Source organism: Medicago truncatula, chromosome 6 (assembly GCF_003473485.1).
Source record: "Medicago truncatula cultivar Jemalong A17 chromosome 6, MtrunA17r5.0-ANR, whole genome shotgun sequence".
Classification (NCBI taxonomy): Eukaryota; Viridiplantae; Streptophyta; class Magnoliopsida; order Fabales; family Fabaceae; genus Medicago; species Medicago truncatula.
This window is the reverse complement of record NC_053047.1, coordinates 17,555,360-17,564,561: the sequence shown is the minus strand read 5'-3', so window position 1 is coordinate 17,564,561 and position 9,202 is coordinate 17,555,360. Positions and strand designations below refer to the sequence as shown.

The 9,202-nt window shown below is 38.2% G+C and overlaps 1 non-coding gene across 1 annotated transcript; it reads right to left on the bottom strand.

The window, feature by feature from the left end:
* Positions 1–318: 318 nt before the first annotated feature.
* On the bottom strand, positions 319–425 carry LOC112421476 (small nucleolar RNA R71). The gene has a single exon (XR_003011802.2). It is a non-coding gene; the product is annotated as a small nucleolar RNA R71 (small nucleolar RNA).
* Between the last annotated feature and the right edge of the window lie 8,777 nt (positions 426–9,202).

The window sequence follows — 9,202 nt, the reverse complement described above, 5'->3', positions numbered from 1 at the left end:
GAGCCACAAGCTATTTTCGTGTACCCGATGGTTGAGGGTAACAACTTCGAAATCAAGCCTGCACTACTCAGTTTGGTGCAACAAAATCAGTTCTCTGGATCACCCACTGAGGATCCAAATCTCCATATTTCTTCCTTCTTAAGACTCAGTGGCACTATAAAAGAGAACCAAGAAGCTGTAAGACTTCATCTCTTTCCCTTTTCCTTAAGGGATAGAGCTAGCGCTTGGTTCCATTCCCTCGAAGTCGGTTCCATCACTTCATGGGATCAAATGAGGCGAGCATTCCTTGCCCGATTCTTTCCCCCATCTAAAACCGCTAAACTAAGAGACCAAATCATGCAGTTCAACCAAAAAGATGGGGAGTCTCTCTATGATGCGTGGGAGCGTTTCAAGGAAATGCTTAGACCTTGTCCCCACCATGGTTTAGAAAAGTGGCTCATAGTCCACACTTTTTATAATGGCCCAACATATACCACTAAGATGTCTGTTAATGCAGCTACAGGTGGAGCCTTGATGAACAAGAACTATACAGAGGCTTACGCATTAATTGAAGACATGGCTCATAATCACTACCAATGGACCAACGAAAGAGCCATCACCGCTTCTACACCTTCCAAAAAGGAGGCAGGTATGTACGAGGTCTTTGATTATGATCACCTTACTGCTAAGGTTGATGCCTTAACTCAAAAATTTGAAAAACTTAATGTTAATGTTGTCACACCTTCTACTACATCTCCTCCTTGTGAAATCTGTGGTGTTTTTGGTCATATAGGTGTTGATTGTCAGTTAGGTAGTGCTGTCAATGGTATTGAACAAATGAACTACGCTCAATACAACCAAGGAACTAGACCCAACCAAAATTTTTATAAAAATCCTCAAAGTTCCTATGGGCAAGTAGCACCACCAGGCTATACAAACAACTAGAGAGTGGCTCAAAAATCAAGTTTGGAAATTATGTTAGAAAATTGCATGATGATTCAAAATAAACAACTTCAAGAGCTCAAAAACCAAACGGGATTTCTGAACGACTCTCTCTCCAAACTCAATACCAAGGTGGACTCTATAGTCACACACACCAAAATGCTTGAGACCCAAATCTCCCAAGTGGCCCAACAAGTGGCCACCTCTTCTCAAACACCGGGAGTCTTTCCCGGTCAAACCGAAACAAACCCCAAAGCTCATGTCAATGCTATTTCTCTTGGGGGTAGTAAGTTAGAAGAGACCGTTGCTAAAGCCAAGAGTGCTAAGGGAGAGAGTGTTAAGCTTCTAGGTGAGAAAGATGTGATAGAGAGTGAGAAACCACTTGACAAAGCCCTTTCCCCATTGAGGCTTTTTAAGCTTAACTTGGAGGCTCGATTCAATAAATTCTTAAACATTCTTAAAAAGATTTGCATTAAGATTCCCTTTTCTGAAGTTTTGTCTCGTATACCTCTATATGCCAAGTTTTTAAAAGAATTTTGGTTTAATTGCACTTTTCCCCCCTATCTTTTGCCAATTGTGCGATTTTGCACCCCCTCTTTTTTTTTGAGCGATTTTGCACCCCATCTTTTTGCCCCCTTTCTGATTTTGCACCCCATCTTTGTGTTCAATTGCACTTTTGCCCCTTATCTTTTTGCTAATTGTGCGATTTTGCACCCTCACTTATATTTTTTGAGCGATTTTGCACCCTATCTTTTGCCCTTTTCCCCCTCTTTTAATGATGATTTTGAACAAAACACAATTGGCAAAAGATAGGGTGCAAAATCGCTCAAAAAAAAAGAGGGGGTGCAAAATCGCACAATTAACAAAAGATAGGGGGAAAAAGTGCAATTAAGCCAAGAATTTTTTTCAAAGAAAAAGGCTATAGAGCACAATGAGACAATAGCTTTGACAAGAGAAAGTAGTGCAATCATCAAGAAGCCACCTCCAAAGCTTAGAGATCCAGGTAGTTTTGCCATCCCTTGTATGATAGGGAGTGAAACCTTTGACCGAGCCTTATGTGACTTAGGTGCTAGTGTTAGTTTGTTGCCCTTATCCCTCTTTAAAAGGATGGGAATAGGAGAGTTGAAACCTACCGAAATAACATTGAAGTTAGTCGATCGTTCTAATATTCAACCTGTCGGATATGTTGAGGACATCCCCGTTAAAGTAGAAGGGATATATATCCCGACAAATTTCATGGTGCTTGACATAGATGAAGACAATGAGTGCCCTATAATTTTAGGACGACCCTTTCTCGCTACTGCGGGTGCTATAGTAGATGTTAAGAATGGTAGGATTGTTTTTCAAGTGAGTGATGAGATGATAGGATTTGAGTTGGAGAATTTTATGAAAGGTCCTGCTCTTTATTCTTGTAACATGATTAAAGGTCATGATGTGAAAGAACGCTCATTAGCGTCATCTACACAATATGACCTCTTTGATCCTTTATAAGGACACTTTTTTAACGTCAAGCTACTGACTATAAAGGAGTGCTTTGTGGGAGGCAACCCACGCATTTAACTGCTTTTGTTTTGTTTGTTTTTTGTTTTATGTTGTTTTGTAGGTAATTGTCCGAGTATGATTCAAGAAAATGGAAAATTTTGAAGCCCCTATGTCCAGAACCTTGGCACGGCCCGTGCTTACCTCAGCACGGCCGTGCCAGACCTTGCCTTTCAAAAAAAAAAAAAATCAAAATTCCAGGAAGTTGGCACGGCCCGTGCTAAGGTTGGCACGGGCGTACCCGACTCCAAGTAGGTTATACACACTTTTTTTTCTTCCTTCTTCCCTCATTTACCAAACCAAACATCTCTCATCCTTCCATCTTCTCTCTAAAACCTCCATAACCACAAAAACCCCAAACCTTCATATCTTCATCCAAAACTTCACCAATTCACACAATTTCTCCACCCAATCAATCACAAACACCATTCCAATCATAACCCTCCATTCAAAAACAACTTTCATCCATCCAATCCAAAAATCATCAAAATTCGTAGCCCATATTAACCTCACCCAAAACCCACAAATTTATCACCAATTTCCACAACCCAACTCCTAAAACTTACTCAAACCTTAACCCCATCACCAAACCAACCTTTTCCACCAAAAACATTTCCCAAAACCCAACCTTCACCCAAAACACTAAAAGCCAACCAAGGTCAAAGGGAAATGGCTTCAAGGAGAAGTAGCAGGGAAGGAACAAGCTCTTCAAGGGGACCTCCTTCAAAGAAGAAGGCACAAGCAAAGAATCATGGAATAATCTTCAAGGATAACAATCAAAAGGAAAGGTACAGGAAGAGCATTATCAAGGTGAGGCAGGAGGTGCACACTTGCACAATGAGGAAGTGCACCATGAAAACCACAATGAAAGATGGGCATGGATGCAAAATGAGGTACAAAGGATTAGCAGCGAGCAACAGAGGCAAGGTGTCGAATTATCCGGTTTAAGAAATGATTGTTGGAACAAAATGTGTTTCACAATGAACCTTAATAAGTTTTGATGATAACAAAGTATTAAAAATTGTCAATTGGTTATTACTAATTATTGTTCAAGTGTACAGGACCAAAGGCTAGTCAAGTAATTTCAAAAGGTCTTGGAAGAACAATGAAAAGCAAAAGAATTCTAAGCATCTGAAGAAAACTGCGTCTGAAGCTAGAGTGCTCCTGAAGCTGAAGTGCTTCTGAAGTGATGACGTCATCAGAAGCAGAAGCTCATCAGAAGCAGAAGGTCATCAGAAGCAAGGTTTTCAATTCAATCTTATTTAAGAAGAACGAAGAATTGAAAGGGAGGTATCAACGGTCATATGGATAGCACTGAGCATTTGTCCTTCGTTAACAGAGTTGACAAAGTACAAGTGTACAACCACTACCTCCACTACTCTGTTTTTGTCCACGCTACAAGACAAGACAACAGCTATGCCTGCAGAATTTGTGCCTTCAAGATGGGAATGAATTTGAAGCTAATTCTTCAAAGGACTACACCCAAATCAGGCAAAGGATTACTGGTGGATGATCAAACGATTTCAAACGACTCTTTAGACGTGCTGATTATCTCAACGTCTCTTTCACGCCTCTATATAAAGGAGTGAAGACTTGAAGATTGAGATAGAGATACACAAGTTAAAAAGCGCCAAAACTCTGTCAATTTGATTCTACAAAGCACACTGAATTTCTGCACTGATTTGATACATCTTAGAAATTCAAAGTCTAGAGTCTTTATTGTTTTGTATTGAGAACACCACTGATTGTATATCAAGTGTTCAAGTCAAACTTAATTCTCTGTATTTTTGTTTGATCAGAAGTCTCTTGCCTGCGTGCTTGAGCATTAGAAGTCTCTTGCTTAGTGCTTGAGCATTGGAAGACTCTTGCGTGTGTGCTTGAGAATTTTTGTGAAGTCTCATACTTAGAAAGTATTGAGCATTTGTAATCTTTGTGATTATAGTCAAATCTCCTTGGAAGTGCAAGGGGGACTGGACTACTTCCGATTTGTGGAAGGAACCAGGATAATTGCTTATGTCTTGCTTTTCTTTTCTCTGCTCTGTTCTTTTCCGCTGCATATCTGATTCTGATCATTTCATCAGAAGCATTCACAAACTGCTTCTGAAGTTTTATTAGAAGAAGAATTTTTAGAGAGAAAATGAAAATACAATTCAACCCCCCCTTCTTGTGTTTTTCTCACCTTCAATTGGTATCAGAGCTTGCTCTGTTATCATAGCACTTAACCGTGTTACAGTTCAAGATCCTATAGAAAAACATGTATGGAGGAGAGGAATCAACTACATCCTTAAAATACAAAAGTGTCAAACATGACTATGATACTGTTGACAAGAAAACAGACTCTGGTAAAGCTCCAAAGTTTAATGGAGATCTAGAAGAGTTTTCATGGTGGAAAACAAATATGTATAGCTTTATCATGGGATTGGATGAAGAGCTATGGGACATATTGGAAGATGGAGTTGATGACTTGGATTTAGATGAAGAAGGAGCTGCTATAGACAGAAAAATACATACTCCTGCTCAGAAGAAGCTTTACAAGAAGCACCACAAAATCAGAGGGATTATTGTGGCTTCTATACCTCGCACCGAATATATGAAGATGAGTGACAAATCTACTGCGAAGGCTATGTTTGCATCACTATGTGCCAACTTTGAGGGCAGCAAGAAGGTGAAAGAGGCTAAAGCCTTGATGCTAGTTCATCAGTATGAACTATTCAGAATGAAGGATGATGAGAGTATTGAAGAAATGTACTCAAGATTTCAAACTTTGGTTTCTGAATTGCAAATACTGAAGAAAAGCTTTGTTGCCTCTGATCATGTCAGTAAGATTTTGAGAAGCTTACCTTCAAGATGGAGACCCAAAGTAACTGCAATTGAGGAAGCTAAGGATCTAAACACTTTAAGTGTTGAAGATCTTGTTAGCTCACTCAAAGTGCATGAAATGAGTTTAAATGAGCATGAATCCTCTAAGAAGAGTAAATCCATTGCTTTACCATCTAAAGGAAAGACTTCAAAATCTTCCAAAGCCTACAAAGCCAGTGAATCTGAAGAAGAATCACCTGATGGAGATTCTGATGAAGATCAATCTATAAAGATGGCTATGTTGTCCAACAAACTTGAGTATCTGGCAAGGAAGCAAAAGAAATTCTTGAGCAAGAGAGGTGGCTACAAGAACTCAAAGAAAGAAGATCAGAAGGGGTGCTTCAACTGCAAGAAGCCTGGTCATTTCATTGCTGATTGCCCTGATCTTCAGAAGGAGAAATCTAAAAGCAAATCAAAGAAATCAAGCTTCAGCTCCAGTAAATTTAGAAAACAAATCAAAAAGAGCTTGATGGCAACCTGGGAAGATTTGGACAGTGAATCTGGTTCTGATAAAGAAGAAGCAGATGATGATGCAAAAGCAGCCATGGGGATAGTGGCAACAGTATCATCAGAAGCAGTATCAGAAGCTGAATCAGATTCAGAAGATGAAAATGAGGTATATTCCAAAATTCCTAGACAAGAACTTGTGGATTCTCTAAAAGAACTTTTATCACTCTTTGAACACAGAACCAATGGGTTGACAGACTTAAAAGAAAAATATGTTGATTTGATGAAACAACAAAAGACAACTCTATTGGAACTGAAAGCTTCTGAAGAAGAACTAAAAGGGTTTAACCTCATATCAACAACATATGAAGATAGACTCAAAATTCTTTGTCAGAAGCTACAAGAAAAATGTGATAAAGGTTCAGGCAATAAACATGAGATTGCCTTGGATGATTTTATTATGGCTGGAATAGACAGAAGCAAAGTTGCTTCTATGATCTACAGCACATACAAGAACAATGGCAAAAGGATTGGATATTCTGAGGAGAAATCCAAAGAATACAGTCTCAAGAGCTACTGTGATTGTATCAAGGATGGATTGAAATCCACCTTTGTGCCTGAAGGTATGATGCTTTGACTGCTGTTCAGTCAGAACCTAAAGCTTCTTGTTCTAAGGCTAAGATCATATCAAAGCCAGAAAACCTCAAGACTAAGGTTATGACAAAATCTGATCCTAAGACTCAAAGGATTAAAATTCTGAAAAGATCAGAACCTGTTCCTCATAATCTGATTAAACCAGAATCTAAAATCCCAAAGCCAAAGGATCAGAAGAACAAAGCAGCTATTGCTTATGAGAAAACAATACCTAAAGGTGTTCAACCTAAAGTATTGAACGATCAGAAGCCACTCAGCATTCACCCCAAGGTACAAGGGAGGAAAAGTAAAACCTCCAGAACTAACCCAAAAGGACCCATGAAGATATGGGTACCTAAATCTGAATTGGTTAAAACTGCAAGTGTGCCTAAGGGCAAGAGAGAAACAAAGGTCATGGTACCTAGACAGCGGATGTTCAAGGCACATGACTGGAGAGAAAGCTTTGTTCCTTACCCTTACAATGAAAGATGGAGGAGAAGTGATGTTTGGTGGCAACCAAACTGGAAAAATCATTGGTACAGGTACTGTTGGTAATTCCTCCATCTCAATTAATAATGTGTGGCTTGTAGATGGTCTGAAGCATAACCTATTGAGCATTAGTCAATTTTGTGACAATGGGTATGATGTAATGTTCAGTAAGACCAACTGCACACTAGTCAACAAGGATGACAAATCCATTACATTCAAGGGAAAGAGAGTTGATAATGTCTATAAAATAAATTTCTCTGATCTGGCTGATCAGAAGGTAGTTTGCCTTCTGTCAATGAATGATAAAAAATGGGTATGGCATAGAAGGTTGGGACATGATAATTGGAGATTAATTTCTAAAATTAGCAAGTTACAACTTGTCAAAGGATTGCCCAACATTGATTATCATTCAGATGCACTTTGTGGTGCATGTCAGAAAGGGAAAATTGTGAAAAGTTCTTTCAAATTCAAAGACATTGTATCAACCTCCAGACCCTTAGAATTACTCCATATTGATCTTTTTGGTCCAGTTAACACTGCATCTTTATATGGAAGTAAATATGGATTAGTCATTGTTGATGATTACAGCAGATGGACTTGGGTAAAATTCATTAAAAGTAAAGACTATGTTTGTGAAGTGTTTAGCAGCTTCTGCACTCAAATACAATCTGAAAAAGAATTGAAAATTTTGAAAGTCAGAAGTGATCATGGTGGAGAATTTGAAAATGAGCCATTTGAATCTTTTTGTAAAAAACATGGGATTCTCCATGAATTTTCTTCTCCTAGAACTCCACAACAAAATGGGGTTGTAGAGAGAAAGAACAGAACTTTACAAGAAATGGCCAGAACCATGATCCATGAAAACAATTCAGCTAAACATTTCTGGGCAGAAGCAGTTAATACTTCATGTTATATTCAAAATAGGATCTATATCAGACCTATGTTGGAGAAAACTGCATATGAACTCTTTAAAGGAAGAAGACCCAATATCTCTTACTTTCATCAATTTGGATGTACTTGTTACATTCTAAACACTAAAGACTATCTGAAGAAATTTGATGCCAAGGCTCAAAGAGGAATCTTTTTAGGTTACTCTGAAAGGTCAAAGGCGTACATAGTGTATAATTCAGAAACACATTGTGTTGAGGAATCTATGCACGTAAAATTTGATGATAGAGAGCCTGGAAGCAAAACTCCAGAGCAAAGTGAAAGTAATGCAGGTACAACGGATTCTGAACATGCATCAGAATCTGATCAACCTTCTGATTCTGAAAAGCATTCAGAAGTTGAACCTAGTCCAAAAGCTGAAACCACTCCAGAAGCTGAGTCTATTTCAGAAGCAGAACCTAGTCCAGTAGTACAGAATGAAAATGCTTCTGAGGATATTCAAGATAACACTCAGCAGGTTATTCAACCTAAATTCAAGCACAAATCTTCACATCCTGAGGAGTTAATCATTGGAAGCAAAGATAGTCCTAGAAGAACAAGATCACACTTCAGACAAGAAGAGTCTTTAATAGGATTGCTTTCAATAATTGAGCCTAAAACTGTTGAAGAAGCTCTCTCAGATGATGGATGGATATTAGCTATGCAAGAAGAGCTAAATCAGTTTCAGAGAAATGATGTGTGGGATCTGGTACCCAAACCTTTTCAGAAGAACATTATTGGAACAAAATGGGTATTCATAAACAAGCTGAATGAACAAGGAGAGGTAACTAGAAACAAAGCCAGACTTGTCGCTCAAGGCTACAGTCAACAAGAAGGCATTGATTACACTAAAACATTTGCTCCAGTTGCAAGATTGGAAGCAATCAGGTTACTTCTATCCTACGCAATTAATCATGGCATAATATTATATCAAATGGATGTCAAAAGTGCTTTTCTTAATGATGTCATTGAAGAAGAAGTGTATGTTAAACAACCTCCTGGATTTGAGGATCTTAAGCATCCTGACCATGTTTATAAACTTAAGAAATCACTATATGGCTTGAAACAAGCTCCTAGAGCTTGGTATGATAGACTAAGTAATTTCTTAATTAAAAATGATTTTGAAAGAGGACAAGTTAACACAACACACTTCAGAAGGACTCTTAAGAAAGACATTTTGATTGTGCAAATATATGTTGATGATATAATATTTGGTTCTACTAATGCATCTCTTTGCAAAGAATTTTCTAAGTTAATGCAGGATGAATTTGAAATGAGTATGATGGGAGAATTGAAGTTCTTTCTTGGAATTCAAATCAACCAAAGTAAAGAAGGAGTATATGTTCATCAAACAAAATATACAAAGGAGCTTCTGAAGAAGTTCAAG